An 18,363-nucleotide genomic window follows, 5' to 3' on the forward strand; every position below is an offset into this window, starting at 1 on the left:
ATTAGTGTTACAAGGTGTCAGGTGTGAATGGGGAGCAGAGGTGTTACATTTGGTGTTATCTCTCACACACTCTCTCATACTGGTCACTGGAAGTTCAACATGGCTCCTCATGGCAAACAAAATCTCTGAGGATCTGAAAAATGGAATTGTTGCTCTACATAAAAATGGCCGAGGCTATAAGATTGCCAGCACCCTGACACTGAGCTGCAGCATGGGGGCCAAAACCATACAGCGGTTTAACAAGACAGGATCCACTCAGAACAAGGCTCATCGTGGTCGACCAAAGGAGTTGACCTCATCCAGAGGTCGTCTTTTCAGAAAAGAGGTATGAGTGCTGCCAACATTGCTGCAGAGGTTACAGGGGTGGAAGTTCCACCAATCAGTGCTCAGACCATACGCCGCACACTGCATCACATTGCTCTGCATGGCTGTCAGCCCAGAAGGAAGCCTCTTCTAAAGATGATGCACAAAAAAGTTTGCAGTTTACTGAAGACAAGCGGACAAAGGACATGAATTACTGGAATCGTCCTATGGTCTGATGAGACCAAGATAAACTTATTTGGTTCAGATGGTGTCAAACGTGTGTAGAGACAACCAGGTGAGGAGCACAAAGACAAGTGAGTCCTGCCTACAGTCAGGCATGGTGGTGGAAGTGTCATGGTTTGAGACTGCATGAGTGCTGCCGGCAGTGGAGGGCTAAAGTTCATTGAGGGAACCAAGAATGCCAACATGTACTGTTACATACTGAAGCAGAATATGATCCTCTCCCTTCATATTCCCACATGATAATGATCCGAAACACTTCCAAGATGACCACTGCCTCACTCAAGAAACTGAGGGTAAAGGTGCTGGACTGACCAAGCGTCTCCAGACCTAAACCCTATGGAGCAATGGAGCATCAGTGGAACCTCCTCAAACAGAAGGTGGAGAAGCGCAAGGTCTCTAACATCCACCAGCCCCGTGATATCATCATGGAGGATTGAAGAGGATCCAGTGGCTCCTGTGACGTCTAGTGACCTCTAGGCCAAAGAGAGTTAAGTCTGTGCTGGAAAATAATAGCCGCCTCACAAAATATTCACAGTTTGGACAAAATTTGTTTATTTTCTCTTAGGGGTGTACTCACTTTTGTTACCAGTGGTTTAGACATTAATGGCTGTGTGTGTTGAGTTATTTAGAGGACACTAAATTTACACTGTACAAGCTGCACACTGACACTGTACATTGTATCACAGGGTCAGATCTTCAGTGTTGTCCCGTGAATAAATAAAAATAATTTATTTATCCGAGCCTAACTGAGCATCTGACTGCTCTTAATAAGGACCGAGTAACTGAGCAAGGTAGTGCTGCCTCATCACTAGTTACGAGTACTGAGCACCTGAGCATGGTAGTGCTGCCTCATCACTAGTTACGAGTACTGAGCACCCGAGCATGGTAGTGCTCGCTCATCACTAGTTACGAGTACTGAGCACCCGAGCATGGTAGTGCCCGCTCATCACTAGGTACGAGTACTGAGCACCCGAGCATGGTAGTGCCCGCTCATCACTAGTTACGAGTACTGAGCACCCGAGCATGGTAGTGCTCGCTGATCACTAGTTACGAGTACTGAGCACCCGAGCATAGTAGTGCCCGCTCATCATTAGGTACAAGTACTGAGCACCCGAGCATGGTAGTGCTCGCTCATCACTAGTTATGTGTTATGATTCAGTGGCCGAGGAGGATCAAAAATGCGGAAACCCAAAAAGTAACCAGAGTGGCTGGAACCTTAATGGACTGCAGACCTAATCCTGACACACAACTAGAAGTAGCATTGGGACGAGCCTACAATGACCTAGTCGCCTCGATACAGCCGGAGAACTAAATATTCTTACAGAAAGAAATATAAGAAAAGCTAATCTGCCTTGGAGCAATCCCCAAAGATATAGATAGCCCCCCACATGTAAAGACTACGGTGATATAGGAAAACACAATACATAGCTAGAAAACAGATTCAGCAAAGATGAGGCCCAAACTATCTATATAGGAAAGGATAGGAAAGAGCACTGTCTGCAGCCGTCAAAACCCTAATAAATCTAAACATGTTTGATATGGAAAGACCCTGAGCCCACACAGGCTCTCCTCACTATATCAGTACTCTGGTGTTACTGGGATCCAAAAACACTAATATACATGAGGGACTGAATTTAATACCAAGCATGACAAAACAATACATAGCAGAACATGGAGCTAGGCATACAGACACTCCCAGCAGGGAATGATCCAACTTCACCAAGAACTCCACACAGGCAAAATCAGTAATCCAGCATTAGTATCAAAACTACAAGAAAGTAGAAACAATAAGCAGATGTACAAAGACTAACTTATCTGAGAGGAGTTCTGGTAGAGATCAGGGCTGGTTTCAGAATGTCCTTAGCACGCAGGAGATCCACTGAGCACCGGCAAGTAATAGGAGAAAACTACTCAGTTACAAAGGTCCAATCTGAATGACCTGATTGCCAGTCCTCCACAGGTGCCTGGCTCTCATTTAACAAGTCAACTGCATCGCCAGCACTGACCACAAGAGGGAGCCCCAAACTGGAAAATGTATTCACAACAGTTATGAGTACCGAGCACCTGAGCATGGTAGTGCTCGCTCATCACTAGTTACGAGTGCCAAGCAGTAGTGCTCATTCATCGCTATTGTCCACTTTTTTATTTCCATGGGCAATGTCTGTTATTAGAGCTCAGCCTCTGCAATACCAGACACAGCCTGTAGAGATGAGTGTCACTATGCTTAAGAAAATAATGACTTTGTTATTCTCAGAAAGCCGCTCTAATATTGATATTGTTCCATATTTATACAGTTTGCTTTATGACACCTGCTTTGTGTTCCGCTGATGCCAGATTTTCGCTGTAGGTTTCTGTTGTATGTCAGAGTTGGCACGGATATGTTGGCTGGCCGCTTAATATATTAGCAGTCATTTACACAGATTGCATGGCACGGATTGTGCTACACACTCCCAGCACGGCCATTGTGTATCAATTTACTTAATGCGTTTGCAGAGGAGGAGAGTTGTGCCAAATAAAAGGTCACTTAGTCGGCTTTTTAAGTGCATGACTTTTGGAGTAAATTCATCTGAAAATCATTTTCGAACATCTCGCTGAACCTTATTACAGATCAGGGAGTTTATATGTTAAGTGCTCAATGTTACATTGTAGTCAAAGGTTAAAAACGGATTCTTTTCCAGCGACGGGTTTGTTTCAACCAGATCCACATGGACCTCCAAAATCCTGAACTTTGCTGTATTATTGAGCATTATGCAGTTGCAGACTAAGGGGTACTTTTCACGTTGCGACATCGCTAGCATCGGCTAGCGATGCCGAACGCGATAGTACCCGCCCCCGTCACACATGCGATATCTTGTGATAGCTGCCGTAGCGAACATTATCGCTATGGCAGCTTTAAACAAACATACAAGCCCTGCGACGTCGCTCTGGCCGGCGACCCGCCTCCTTCCTAAGTGGGCGGGCCGTACGGCGTCACAGCGACATCACACGGCAGGCGGCCAATAGAAGCGGAGGGGTGGAGATGAGCGGGACGTAAACATCCCGTCCACCTCCTTCCTTCCTCATTGCCGGTGGAGGCAGGTAAGGCGATGTTCCTCGCTCCTGCGGCTTCACACACAGTGCTGTGTGCTGCCGCAGGAACGAGGAACAACATTGTATCGCACATTGATGCGATATTATGAAAATGACCGACACTACACAGATCGCCGATTTACGACGCTTTTGCGATCGTTTATCGGTGCATCTAGGCTTTACACGTTGCGACATCGTTACCGGCGCCGGATGTGCGTCACTTTCGATTTGACCCTGACGATATCGCAGGTGCGATGTCGCAATGTGCAAAGTACCCCTAGGAGTTATAGAAGGTTGTCCACTTTTAGGGACAGTATTTTTGTCTAAAAATAAATTTTGCAATTGGGTTTCTTTAAGAATCCTGCCTTTTATAAGCCCCATCATTGCAGTGTCTATTGCTGGCTACTGGATAAGTTAACAGAATCTGTAAGTCAGCTATGACGGCCTGACAGGGAGTTTTCTGACTTTTACCGAGCTCCTTCCATCTGATTTATCACTACAGACCACATCAAAGTTGAATGCAGGGATACCAAGAGCCAGAAACGGTAAAATAGTGGAAAATCTGTAATGAAACTCAATTGCAAAAATACTTGCATTTAAGTAAAAAAAAAACAACTCCATGAAGGTATCCACCCTGAGTGACTTAGCATCTCCCTCTTCCACATTTGGAGCTGCTGATATTGAACTGACATCAGGTATCAATGGATCTTGTGCCTTATTAATTAGAAAAGGATGTATTACCTGATGATTATACATGCAAAAAAAGATCGTCTACGTAACGTCACCAGCAGCTTTCACTTCCCAATGTGGATAATGCCTTCAACTATCAGAGATGGCCAGACTCAGACATGTTGCTTACATTTTTGGGGGCGTTTTAAGCCCCTTTGTAAGAATGCCACTTCACTGTAATGACCCCAGTCCACCATGAAACATCTACTTTTTGGCAAAGTTAACAGAATCTCTAATTCCTTTTGGCCCAAGTGTCCTTAGAAATCCAGGTCCGTTTGTAACTCTGCTCAGCAGAGAAAACAAAAATGTAGTTTAATGTATTAGTATTTTTGGACTTTATATATAGTGGATACGGAAATTGCAGCCATTTGGTAAATTCAAAAAAGTTCATGTTCTTTCTCATTATCGTACACTCTGCACCCCATCCCCCATCTTGACAGGAGAAAAACAGAAATGTAGAAATTTTTGCAAATTTTTTAAACAAGAAAAACTGAAATATCACATAGTCCTAAACATTCAGACCCTTTGGTCAGTATTGAGTAGAAACCCCTTTTGAGCTAGTACAGCCATGAGTCTTCTTGGGAATGATGCAGCAAGTTTTTCACACCTGGATTTGGGGATCCGCTGCCATTCATCCTTGAAGATCCTCTCCAGTTCTGTCAGGTTGGATGGTGAATGTTGGTGGACGCCATTTTCAGTTCTCTCCAGAGATGCTCAATTGGGTTTAGGTCAGGACTCTGGCTGGGCCGGTCAAAAATGGTTACAGAGATGTTCTGAAGCCACTCCTTTGTTATTTTAGCTGGGTGCTTAGGGTCATTGTCTTGTTGGAAGGTGAACCTTCAGCCACGTCTGAGGTCCAGAGCACTCTGGAAGAGGTTTTCTGTCAGGATATCTCTGTACTTGGCCGCATTCATCTTTCCTTCAATTGCAACCAGTCGTCCTGTCCCTGTAGCTGAAAAACACCCCCATAGCATGATGCTGCTACCACCATGTTTCACTGTTGGGATTGTATTGGGCAGGTGATGAGCAGTGCCTGGTTTTCTCCACACATACCACTTAGAATTATCACCAAAAGTTCTAGCTTCGTCTCATCAGACCAGAGAATCTTATTTCTCATAGTCTGGGAGTCCTTCATGTGTTTTTTTTGCAACTCTATTCGGGCTTTCATGCACTGAGGAGAGGCTTCCGTCGGCCACTCTGCCATAAAGGCCCGACTGGTGGAAGGCTGCAGTGATAGTTGACTTTGTGGTACTTTCTCCCACTCCCTACTGCATCTCTGGAGCTCAGCCACAGTGATCTTGGGGTTCTTCTTTACCTCTCTCACCAAGGCTCTTCTCCCATGATTGCTCAGTTTGGCTGGACGGCCAGGTCTAGGAAGAGTTCTGTTGGTCCCAAACTTCTTCCATTTAAGGATTATGGAGGCCACTGTGCTCTTAGGAACCTTGAGTACTGCAGAAATTCTTTTGTAACCTTGGCCAGATCTGTGCCTTGCCACAATTCTGTCTCTGAGCTCCTTGGACAGTTCCTTTGACCTCATGATTCTCATTTGGTGTGACATGCAGTGAGCTGTGAGGTCTTATATAGGCAGGTGTGCACCTTGCCAAATCAAGTCCTATCAGTTTAATTAAACACAGCTGGACGCCAATGAAGCAATGAAGGAGTAGAACCATCTCAAGGAGGATCACAAGGAAATGGACAGCATGTGACTTAAATATGAGTGAATGAGCAAAGGGTCTGAATACTTATGACCATGTGATATTTCTGTGTTTCTTGTTTAATAAATTTGCAAAAATTTCTACATTCCTGTTTTTTTCTGTCAAGATGGGGGATGGGGTGCAGAGTGTACATTAATGAGAAAAGAAATGAACTTTTTTGAATTTACCAAATGGCTAAAATGAAACAAAGAGTGAAAAATTTAAAGGGGTCTGAATACTTTCCGTAGCCACTGTACATCAGGGCAGTTTCCTCTTGCAATAGTATATATATATAAAATCAGTTTTCATCCACTAAATATATGTTCACACGCAAAAATATCCTAGAAACTTACCAATCTGTATTTGAAGACCAAAAGTCCATAGTATACTACAGTGCCAGCGAAGGCGAGCAGGTTTGACGCTCTGATGGGCTCGACTCGAGTAATGAGTATAATGGGGTCAATGATTGGGCAGTCCAGCTCTACGCCCACATACAACCAGCAATAAAAAGAGAATTTATTGGGAAAGTTGGGAGGGTTGGGGTTTTCTTTTTTTGCACACATCATTAGAACACACAGTTTTTACCCCCAGTGAGAGCCATTCAGAGACTGTAAGCCCCTGTCACTGGGGTGTCTGCTCCCATCGTTCAATGAAGGGAGCCGGATCTATGTGTTGGATCGTTCATGAGCAACACATCTGAACACCTAAGATACTCGACCGAGTACTGAGCATCCCCGAGCACGCTCGACTTCACTAATTTTAACACATTTTATCCACATGCTACAAAAACAAGGAAAAGCAAATACTACAGATGTAAAAAGTCATGTAAATATTGAAAAAAAGGTGCAAAAGAAATCACTATTGGTGCAAAACTTCATAGTATTGCCTGGACAGGATGAAGAATCTGTATACACACAGTTTCATTGTATAACCAAACATTAGTGATGAGCGGGCACTACCATGCTTGGGCGCTCTGTACTCGTAACTAGTGATGAGTGAGCACTACCATGCTCGGGTGCTCAGTACTCGTAACTAGTGATGAGTGAGCACTACCATGCTCGGGTGCTGGGTACTCGTAACTAGTGATGAGCGGGCACTACCATGCTCGGGTGCTCAGTACTCGTAACTAGTGATGAGCGGGCACTACCATGCTCGAGTGCTCAGCACTGGTAACTAGTGATGAGCGGGCACTACCATGCTCAGGTGCTCAGTACTCGTAACTAGTGATGAGCGGGCACTACCATGCTTGGGCGCTCTGTACTCGTAACTAGTGATGAGCGAGCATAACCATGCTCGGGTGCTCTGTACTGGTAACTAGTGATGAGCGGGCACTACCATGATCGGATGCTCTGTACTCGTAACTAGTGATGAATGAGCACTACCATGATCGGATGCTCAGTACTCGTAACTAGTGATGAGCGGGCACTACCATGCTCAGGTGCTCAGTACTCGTAACTAGTGATGAGCGGGCACTACCATGCTCGGGTGCTCAGTACTCGTAACTAGTGATGAGCGGGCACTACCATGCTCAGGTGCTCAGTACTCGTAACTAGTGATGAGCGGGCACTACCATGCTCGGGTGCTCTGTACTCGTAACTAGTGATGAGCGAGCACTACCATGCTCAGGTGCTCTGTACTCGTAACTAGTGATGAGCGGGCTCTACCATGCTCGGGTGCTCGGTACTCGTAACTAGTGATGAGTGTGCACTACCATGCTCAGGTGCTCAGTACTCATAACTAGTGATGAGCGGGCTCTACCATGCTCGGGTGCTCGGTACTCGTAACTAGTGATGAGTGTGCACTACCATGCTCAGGTGCTCAGTACTGGTAACTAGTGATGAGCGGGCACTACCATGCTCGGGTGCTCAGTACTCATAACTAGTGATGAATGAGCACTACCATGCTCGGGTGCTCAGTACTCGTAACTAGTGATGAGTGAGCACTACCATGCTCGGGTGCTCAGTACTCGTAACTAGTGATGAGCGGGCACTACCATGCTCAGGTGCTTAGTACTCATAACTAGTGATGAATGAGCACTACCATGCTCGGGTGCTCAGTACTCGTAACTAGTGAGGAGCGAGCACTACCATGCTCGGGTGCTCAGTACTAGTAACTAGTGATGAGCGAGCACTACCATGCTCGGGTGCTCAGTACTAGAAACTAGTGATGAGCGGGCACTACCATGCTCGGGTGCTCAGGATCCAAAAATAATCCCCCATATAGCGACACAGACAAAAAATTTATACAGTTATGTGTCTCAGAAAAGTCAATCGCAAAATGTTTTTTTTAACAAAGTTCTAAACTATTTAAGTCACTAAATAGTAAAAAAAAAAACCAGAATAAAATGGCATTAGCGTAATGGTACAAAGTGAAGAATCATATTTTCAGACAGATTTGAATAAATTTTTAAGGGGTTAAATATTGCTTTCTGCCTATGCACAGAATATTTTGTATAATTGCGGCTATTGCTGGGGATCGGAGTCAGCGGTAATTTCGGTGTACGGTTGGTTATGTGCCAGCGCTTTTTTTATATTTCTATTCTGGCAATAAAGGACATTTTAAAAACAAAGCCGCAGCGTTCAGAGCTTCATAATAAGATTTCAGGAGACTTTGAAATGCAAATTCTGCAGCTTTATCTCAGGTATTGGCCGGGAAAGTATTTACATATTTCAGCATAAGTTATTTTATAGAGAACGCTATGTTTTGGTTGTGAATTAATATTCTGTTCTCTTTTCTCTCTATATATAAACTGCTTAACACCGAGAAGAAACAGTCATAGAATGATGAAAATCACAGGATTAATCTGCCGAAAAGATGAGTATAAACGGCACCAGCAGCTGCTCTGAGTGAGGTTATTAATGCTCGTATGAGGAATGTTCTGCCCTGAATGCACTTGGGCAAATCATCAAGATCCACTGCTGGCAGCTCCCGTGTAATGAATTTGCAAGCAAAGTGAGTGCTGGGATTCTTTTGCATTGCTTTGGCTTCTTCTACACATGTACCACGCCATTAGGGGAGGAGTGCCGATCACCCGTTACATCCTGTGTAATCACCGACCGATGATGTCCAAGATTTGAGAGTCTCGACTGGAGACTCTGAAGGCCATGGTAGCACGTATAGGCCACACAAGCTATTCAGAGTAGCACAAGCAACATGTGGCCTGGTGCTGCTGTGTTGAGAAACGGCTCAAGGGACACTTTGGACAAATGGCCGTATCACTGGTTCCAGCATTGATTCGGTCTTTACTGAAATTGAAATTGGGAGTCACATACCAAACCTAAAGCCTGCTTTACACGTTACGATTTCGCATACGATATCGTATGCGATCGTAACCACCCCCATCGTATGTGCGGCACGTTCAATTTGTTGAATGTGCCGCACATACGATTAACCCCCGTCACACGTACTTACCTTCCATATGACCTCGATGTGGGCGGCAAATGTCCACTTCCTGGAGTGGGAAGGACGTTCGGCCTCACATCGACGTCACGGGGCAGCCGGCCAATAGAAGCGGAGGGGCGGAGATGAGCGGGACGTAAACATCCCACCCACCTCCTTCCTTCCGCATTGCCGGCCGGGAGCCGCAGGACGCAGGTAAGATCTGTTCATCGTTCCCGGGGTGTCACACACTGCGATGTGCGCTACCCCGGGTACGATGAACAACCTGACTTGCAATTTTTAGGAATTGAACGACGTGCATGCGATGAACGTTTTAACGTTCAATCGCAATCACACGTAGCTGTTACACACTACAATGTACCTTACGATGCCGGATGTGCGTCACTTATGACGTGACCCCTGCCGACACATTGTAAGATATATTGTAGCGTGTAAAGTGGGCTTAAGGAATCACATAGTGTCTGCACAAATCATCAGAAGGCATTGAGACATTGGGCTACGGGCCGACGTCCAACTACAGGTTATTTCTCATGCCACCACTCAATGGAGGCTGGACTGGAATTCTGTCCTCTTCAGTGATGGGTCCCACTTTTGTTTTGGATACAATGATAGCTGGAGATTGGTCTGGAGACCACGTTAGCACAGCCGTTAAGAGGTCTTCATGAGGGAATGTCACACCGGTCCTACTCCCAGAATTATGTAAAGGGGAGCACATACCAGGTCTACTTCACTAGACTGAACCTGAGTTTGAGATTGGTGGTGTGACACTTACTTCGGGCTTCAGGGGAGCGTCCATCTCCCCGCAGCCGGCCACCATCGTAGACGTGGCAGGGCAACGCATTACACAGAGAGTCTCTTTACAAAACAACATGAAGTGGTTTATACATTCTTCAACCTTCCTGACAGACATGGCCATTACAATCCCGTTCTGCTGCTGCTGGTCTCTGGGGAACTTCTTCTGCCTAGCCTTTGCCCTAGGTATTAGTCTTCCAGCGGCCAAGCCTAAACCTCAACTTGCCCCATTCTTATCTTCGTGGCTCCCAATGTCCAATCACTGCCTTGGATGACTACACCAAGCCAATCCTGAGCTGAGCCATAGGTTATAGACACACAGAGGCCCCGATGGGGCCAAGTTACCAAGCACTGTCCACGCACCTGGAACCTTTGTGTAGAACTAATTCTCTTAGGCCTGGCTTTCCAGCCAACCGTCTCCAAAGTATCCCAGGAGCTGTTTTTGTATACAACGCCATCCCGGGCTGTTGTGAGCAGCCTCTCTGGCCTAAACATGCTCCCATGGCTGCAGTGTCTCCAGACTTGTCTTCCATCGAGCTACCATGGGAGGATCCGGATTATTTTTGTGCCCAAGTGCATTTCTGAACAATCCTCAGACGACCATTAATAACTTCCCTGATAGCAGCTGAGGATGTAGTTGTGGGGATTTCTGTACATGGCGCTCAAACTTCACGCTGAATAAATCAAGATGTTTTAAACATTTTATCTCCATTTTTACATTATTTGGAGATCAGTATTATTTTTACCCATCCTGTGATTGCCATTATTCCACTAATTTTCCTTCTCCGTGTTGCAAATTCAATGTTATGGGGTGTAGATACCTTATGCAGTATAGCGACAAACCAGAAATCAGCTGTTCATGCCAATTTAACCTAGTTATGATAATCTTCGGTAGTCTCAGAAGTAGGATTTCCATTAACATATTAGTATACAAAAAATAGGTGATAGTTTAGTGATGGACTTGTGCCCCCCGCCCCTGAAGACCTCAATTGACGTAGAGAATAATGTATATAACGTTGATGTGTTTATGCTTATGTTGCACATGTGGCCATCTAGTGGCCAGTTTTAGGTACTGCTCCTTGGCAAGATATTGGAGGTTGTCTAGTGACAGAAGTAGCAAGACAGTGAAAAGTTAAGAACACTAGGAGGAGTTTTGGGACAATATATAGACCGGTAGAGACAATGCTTAGTAGGAGAGGGGGAGCAAAAGTAGTGTAAAGAGAACTGGTAGTGTGCAAGCCAGCAAGTGCCTAAGATTCGGAGAATATGTCTACGTTGCAAGATCCAAAACCAGAAATGGAAACTCTAATGTAGTTTGCAACAGCGGCGTGCTCTATTCCATCATAGTGAGTACCAGACCCTAACTCGGGTAACCTGGGTTGCAACTTTGTCTAGCGGTTCTAGTCCAATAGTGGAGGGCTAACATAGACTTGGTCAAATGAGTCATCATGGAGAGACCCAGTGGACGAGCTGTGCCCGACGGCAGTGCAGGTTGGACAACTGTTAGTTGGAACGATGCCCTAGGAGCTGAAGGAGACCATGGCTGTGCAGGACTCTAGGAGTTTACTGAGTGGAACCGTGGAGTCAGAAAGTGAAGGTGAGGATAGTGTAAAAGCAGTAGTAGTACCAAGAGCTAAGGAGCAGTTGTCAGTACAAATGTGCTTTGAAGTAAAGTGTACCGTTCCTACAATGTTCAAGTGTTGTGCCCACAGTAATGATGTGACTGAAGTACTGAATCTGTGTCCATCAATCCCCAGCAAGAATCTCCTGGATCACTCATGAACCTGCATAGAGGTATGGCTTGCACACACAAAGTCCACCCACCCCACCAGGATTCCTGCCAACCATCCATTTCACAATGCTCTGTGTAGAAGACCGAGACCCGGGCCAAAGAGACTAGAGGGACAATTCACAGCAGGATTGAGTCCTACCTACGGCCCCTGCCTCCCCTCTACACTACTACCAGAATACAGCTTAACGATAAAGTAACTTGGGTCCAACCTGCACCACAGCAAAGTTCAACAAATCCAGAGTAGGTTCAGGATTTTATTAACACCAATCAAACCTAACAGGCACACGTAAGTGTCTGGATACTCATCTCTTCGACTAGTCAACAGAGCCTATTTCAGTGCAAGTAACCCTTCCACCTGGATTTAGCCTTGTTCCTCAAAAATCCAGCTTGAATGATCTTCAGCCTGACTCCTCTTTGAACTAACGTTATGATGGGCTCAACCTCTATCATCTTGGTCCACATCATGAACAAACCACCAAGGCCCTCTGTGGTGACCACCACTACAAAGGAGGCTCTTTGGTACTATGTTCAATTGCAGAATTAAAGTGGTTAACTGCTGGAAACTGTTGTTTTTTTTTTTTGGGGGGGGGGAGTAGGGTTGCAAGACTACCAATTCTCTGCTGATCTTACAGGTACATTAGCCGTACTCATGTGCGACAAAAAAAATAATGTTCACGCCTTGTGCCAGATTTATTTACTTTTTGTAAACACTTTTTGCATTTTGCTTTATAGTTTTGAAAGAGGTGTGGCTGGAAGAAAAACGGGTGGTTTCAAATGTGTCAAATTGCAAGAAAAAGGGGTGGTGTAAAATGTGCCAAAGTGCAATAAAAAGGGGTGGTGTCAAATTGGCCAAATTGCAAGGGAAAGGGGGATATCATCAAATGTGCCAACTTGCATGAAAAAAGGGTGATGTCAAATGTGCCAAATTGCAAAAAAAAGGGTGGCACCAAATTACAAGGAAAAGGGGTGTCATCAAATGTGCCAAATTGCAAAAGAAAGGGGTGACGTCAAATGTGCCAAATTGTAGGAAAAAGAGGTAGCATCAAATGTACCAAATTGCGAGAAAAAGGGGTGATGTCAATGTGCCAAATTGCAAGAGAAAGCGGTGGTGTCAAATGTGAAACATTGCAACAAAAATAGGTGGCATCAAATGTGCCAAATTGCAAGAAAAATAGGTGGCATCAAATGTGCCAAATTGCAAGAAAAATAGGTGGCATCAAATGTGCCAAATTGCAAGAAAAATAGGTGGCATCAAATGTGCTAAATTGCAAGAAAAATAGGTGGCATCAAATGTGCCAAATTGCAAGAAAAATAGGTGGCATCAAATGTGCCAAATTGCAAGAAAAATAGGTGGCATCAAATGTGCCAAATTGCATGAAAAAGGGGTGGTGTCAAATCTGCCAAATTGTACCAAAAATTTTGCCAAAATTTTCTTTGCATAAAATATTGGTTTAAAATAAGTGGTGGTAAAAAGGAAAAGAGTCTATCAAGTCTAGTAAGATGCACCCAACCTATTGCCCGGTATGTGTCACTGATACATTTTGCGCGGTTCCTTCCTTTCTGAGTTTGACCTAGTTTTGCGCTAAGTTTAGGAAAGTAATAATAAATCTGCTCCGTCGTATCCTATTTATAACATTTTACACCTTGATCAGGTCGGCACACTTCTGTGCATAGTATGGCAACGACTGTTTGCCTCCAGGCGGCCAGTAACGAACATGACAGCGATTCTACTACACATCACCCTAAACAACACTGACAGGTCACGAGACACGTGCAGGAAATTACTCGCTGTGGCCTGCCAGGTTCTACTTCTTAAGTGGTGTTCCTATGCCCCAGAGTTTTATGATAAGTCCTGGTTTAAAAAAAAAAGCATCAAGTAACCAGCGGAGCACAGAAAACCAATTTGCAAATGCTTTTTGAGTCTTGTATTCAATATACATTCAATATGCTCAACGTTGTATATATCAAGCCCATCCATGTTCATGAGCATTGCTTCTTGCATCAATGGATGCAAAGTATTTTCACCCCTCACACGACACCGGATCCCATTTCATTTAAGTGAATACACGCTATACTTTTAGCACGTGCACACGTTCCTGTATCTGTTGGCATGCCTTTCCCTTGCCTATCATTGCTCTAATAGTACGCACGCGAGAGGATATGATATTTTCCTCTCTATGCATTTACACCATGACACCACATGTGGCTTAATGTCTCTATGCCTCCACATAATAGCACTGTACCAGGCTCTGCCACCCCCGCAGAGGTAGTCGACGTTATATATTTAGGTGTGTAATAAAGTTATGTTGTTTGTCGTCTGGCCACCAGATAGCAGTGTGACCCAAGTGACCGCTTCCCTGGTACCTCATGGGTAGGAAGGGGTTAATTACAGGAAGGGCAGGATGGTATAAAAGGGGCAAGCTGTAGGGAGAAGATAGGAGAGTCACCAGTGAGGAGTAACAGAGTAGAGCCCGGAGTATTAATTTGGCGAGACCCTGAGGGTCAAACCCATACCCCGGACACGTGGGGTCCTGAACGAGTACGACTGAAGATAACTACGTCCTCTGCTGGTGGGGTTTAGTCTTGATGGTCTGAGTGGCAACCGTTTCTTGAAAAGAATTCCCAGCGATTTCCTTCAAGAGACTAACGAACGGTTTGTGTCCCCCTACGGATAGGTTGGGAAAAAGTGTGGCGCCCTGGACAAGCCAGGTCGTCACAGGTACTACAACAACACACCCCATACCTCGGTTAGGCACACCAAAGCCAAACACAAAATCCTTGTTGCCTTCCTCCAGGGGCTGATGTCCACACCAGGGGGTGGGCCAGGCGGTTGGTCCCGCCCACCGAGGAGTTCACAGTCCTGGAGGCGGGAAAAGGAAGTCAGTTTCAGACCAGTTTAGTTTGGAAGTGGAGAAGTGAAGTGGTAGGAGAGGAGTCGGACGGCGTCCGGGTGTGTGGCCCGGACGGAACAGCAAGGTTTGCAGACGGTGGTGACCGTCTGCAGGAGAGGCCGATTGGAGAGAACCGTACGGACCGTGGACGGGCGGTGGCCCGACGGTACCGGACCGGTGCCATCCGGCAGGGCTTACGGACCCCGACCAGGCTAGGAGTCGCCGTAAAACAGGTCAAATCCGTTAGCGAAGGGAACCTCCGGGGTTTCCCAGCAGTCAAGACCCGATTGAAGGCAACAGCTCACACCGTAAAGGGAAACACAGTCACCGCCAAGGCTACAGTTCCCAGGGCCAGAGCCTGCGGGCAAAAGGGGCTCCTTCAGCACCCATCCAAGCTGGGGAGCGGGTTACCGGTGGGAACCCATTGGAACCGTAAACACAACACAGGTGCAGGGAAAGGCAGTCACCATCAACCTACCGGGAGGAGAGCAACCGCAGCCATCTGTGGGACCCATCCATCCAGCCGTTTGTTTGACCAGAGACTCTGTGTGAATTACTGGCTGAGTGAGTACCACCGTGCCGTGCGGCACAGCGCTGCCCCCGCGACCCTGCACCTCACCAGGCCCCGTAACCCGCCTGCCATACATCCCTACCCCTCATCAGGCCCCGGGACAACCAACCCCCCTACCCACGGAGGGGAGAACCAACATCCAAGCTGTTCCCTGTCACCGCTCCCGGGATCCCCGTCCAGAGCAGCGGTGGTGCCACAACCTCACCACAACCGTGGGTGGCGTCACAGACAATATCCCTAAACCCAAACCACCCCCTTTCACTCACGGGCAAGGAATGCCGCTCGAGTCCCCGGGATCCGGCCCACCGCTCGAGCCACCACCGAGCAGCAGCAGCAGCAGCCGGACCCGAGCAGTGGGTGAGCGCAGCGTCCCCTCCTCCGCCCGCGACAACTTGGCGTCACGAACAGGATCTTACCGCTCTACCGTCTGGTAGAGGTGCGCCTTGTGACCGCCGGAGGTGTCCGGCTGAAAAGTTTGAGAAGCCGTCATTTTGGGCGCGAAAAGTCCCCGCTCGAGCGTCTCCTCGAGCAGTGGAGGCGTGAAAACCGAAACCCCGCCCCTGTAGAGGAGGAGCCGGAAAAAGACTAAGGGGGACGGATGGCGTCTGGCCGCATGTAGCCCGCGGCTATAAAAGCAGGGACGCCAGGACCCTGCGGCCATCTTGTGGTTCCTGGAAGAGGCCGCCGCAGCGATGTTCCAGCCGTCTTGCTTCACCGTAGCCCCCGTGCCTGGAACCGCGGCGTGGGTGGAGGTCCGGACCGCCCAGCTCCAACAACGGCTGCAGATCAGGATGCAACTCCTCTTGGAGGAGTGGGAGGCCGACATGGCGGAGGTGGTGGCGGCCATACGGAGACGCGAGGTGGAGGGAGTCTTGGAAGGGAGGGTAAGTGACCCACGCCCGTGTACCTCTAGTGGGTCGGTCATCGCGGTCGAGGGACCCGGTCCATACCCGCTCGCCCTACTACCTCCCCCGCTACCCGTGTTGGCTGTGCTGCCCCGCCACTAGGCCCGCTACCACCACCACCGGTAGCAGTACCCCGCCAATCCGCCCAGGCGGACCGACCTGCAGCCGGGGCCCGTGACCGCACGGAGACGCTCCTGTGGAAGGTGCCGAAGTCCGAGGCCGTCGGAAGAGAGATACCGGAGGCACCTGTGGAGACTTCCCCCGAACCGGTGCCGACAGACCGCTCCGTGCAGGAGGTCCAGCGGGAGACGACCACTGTGCCCATCCCCCACGCCTCGGCTGAGGCCGCACCGGGTTGCCGCTGCAAGGCAGCACCCCAGGCCATGACACCGCGGGACCTTCCCCCCAGAATGCCAGTCCTGGGCAGCGTGAAGGTCTCGCGGGGCCCGACCCGTGCACCGGAGCCCGCAGTAGCCCCTTACTGGGACAGAGGACAGACCCCGCTGGGCCAGGAGATTGCAGAGCGGAAGCGAAGGAAGGCGGAGATGGTGGCCCGCACGATCTGGGAGAAGGAAAGCATCCGCCAAGCAACCTTCCGTATCCGGGGCCCGCTCTATGAAGGGCAAGTGAGGAGGTTTGACGTCCGTCGGGGCTTTGGTTTTATATATGAACCGGGCCTGGAGGCTGAAGTCTTTGTGGCCCGATGGGACGTCAATGCCCAGCTGCCGGAAGACCACCCTGGCCGCAACCTGATGCCGGGAGATTTGGTGCAGTACACCAGGCACTGCGGGGAGAGGGGTTGGTTCGCGCTGGATGCGAAGCTGAGGGGCAGTCAAGAGGCCCGAGTATCTGCCCAGCCCCCTCCCATGGCCGACACCGTGGATTTGGAGTAAGTCAGCGGTCCACCGTTGTCAGAAGTTGTCCTCGTTGGGACCACCAGTACAGTTTAAAAGTTTTTGAATGATAAGTAAGAATGAATCAACCAAAGAAGTTACCTGATTGAACCGCGATTAAACCGGCCGTTGCCGGCAACTGTTGTCCCCGAAGGGACTGTCTACAATCCTTGCGTAAGGAACTGCTTACGGACAAGCCCGAGAACTTGCAGGGCAACCACAAACTTAGTGGCATGTAAATAAAAAATTTTTTGGCTTGATACCGTTACCGCCTCCGGAGAGGCTGATTTGGAGGATGGGCCTGGAGGAAAGGGATGGCCCAGGCCCGCCACTACCATAACCGGTGGCGATCCTCCGGGGGTTCAGGGGTTCCCCATGGACGTGGGTCCCCTGAAAGAGACAGAACCCGCTCGGGCAACCTGGTGATGGACTGGGGCAAGGGGTGCTGCCCACTTCTTAGGGGCAGCATCAGCGCCAGGTTGTTTGGGTGGGAGAAGAGCGGAAGCCCTACCGTTATAAAATGTCTGTGATGTTTTTATATGTTTTACATGTTTCTACCGTTTTTTACCCTTTTTTGCAGTTAAACAAAAATAAAACAGGTGATGGACGGGCAGCCCGCGGACGGTCTGCATTTTACTAAGGGGGAATGTGGCGCCCTGGACAAGCCAGGTCGTCACAGGTACTACAACAACACACCCCACACCCCGGTTAGGCACACCAAAGCCAAACACAAAATCCTTGTTGCCTTCCACCAGGGGCTGATGTCCACACCAGGGGGTGGGCCAGGTGGTTGGTCCCGCCCACCGAGGAGTTCACAGTCCTGGAGGCGGGAAAAGGAAGTCAGTTTCAGAGCAGTTTAGTTTGGAAGTGGAGAAGTGAAGTGGCAGGAGAGGAGTCGGACGGCGTCCGAGTGTGTGGCCCGGATGGAACAGCAAGGTTGGCAGACGGTGGTGACCGTCTGCAGAACAGGCCAATTGGAGCGAACCGTACGGACCGTGGACGAGCGGTGGCCCGACGGTACCGGACCGGTGAGCAAAGAGAAGCCAGTACCATCCGGCAGGGCTTACGGACCCCGACCAGGC

The 18,363-nt window shown here is 48.2% G+C and overlaps 2 protein-coding genes across 5 annotated transcripts in view; one reads left to right on the plus strand and one right to left on the minus strand.

The window, feature by feature from the left end:
- GOLGA7B (golgin A7 family member B) overlaps positions 1-18,363 on the plus strand; it is a 377,547-nt gene that overhangs the window by 67,813 nt on the left and 291,371 nt on the right. The window lies entirely within an intron of this gene.
- SFRP5 (secreted frizzled related protein 5) overlaps positions 1-18,363 on the minus strand; it is a 93,988-nt gene that overhangs the window by 54,937 nt on the left and 20,688 nt on the right. The gene's annotated exons all lie outside the window — the stretch shown is intronic.

Source organism: Anomaloglossus baeobatrachus, chromosome 5 (assembly GCF_048569485.1).
Source record: "Anomaloglossus baeobatrachus isolate aAnoBae1 chromosome 5, aAnoBae1.hap1, whole genome shotgun sequence".
Taxonomy (NCBI): domain Eukaryota; kingdom Metazoa; phylum Chordata; class Amphibia; order Anura; family Aromobatidae; genus Anomaloglossus; species Anomaloglossus baeobatrachus.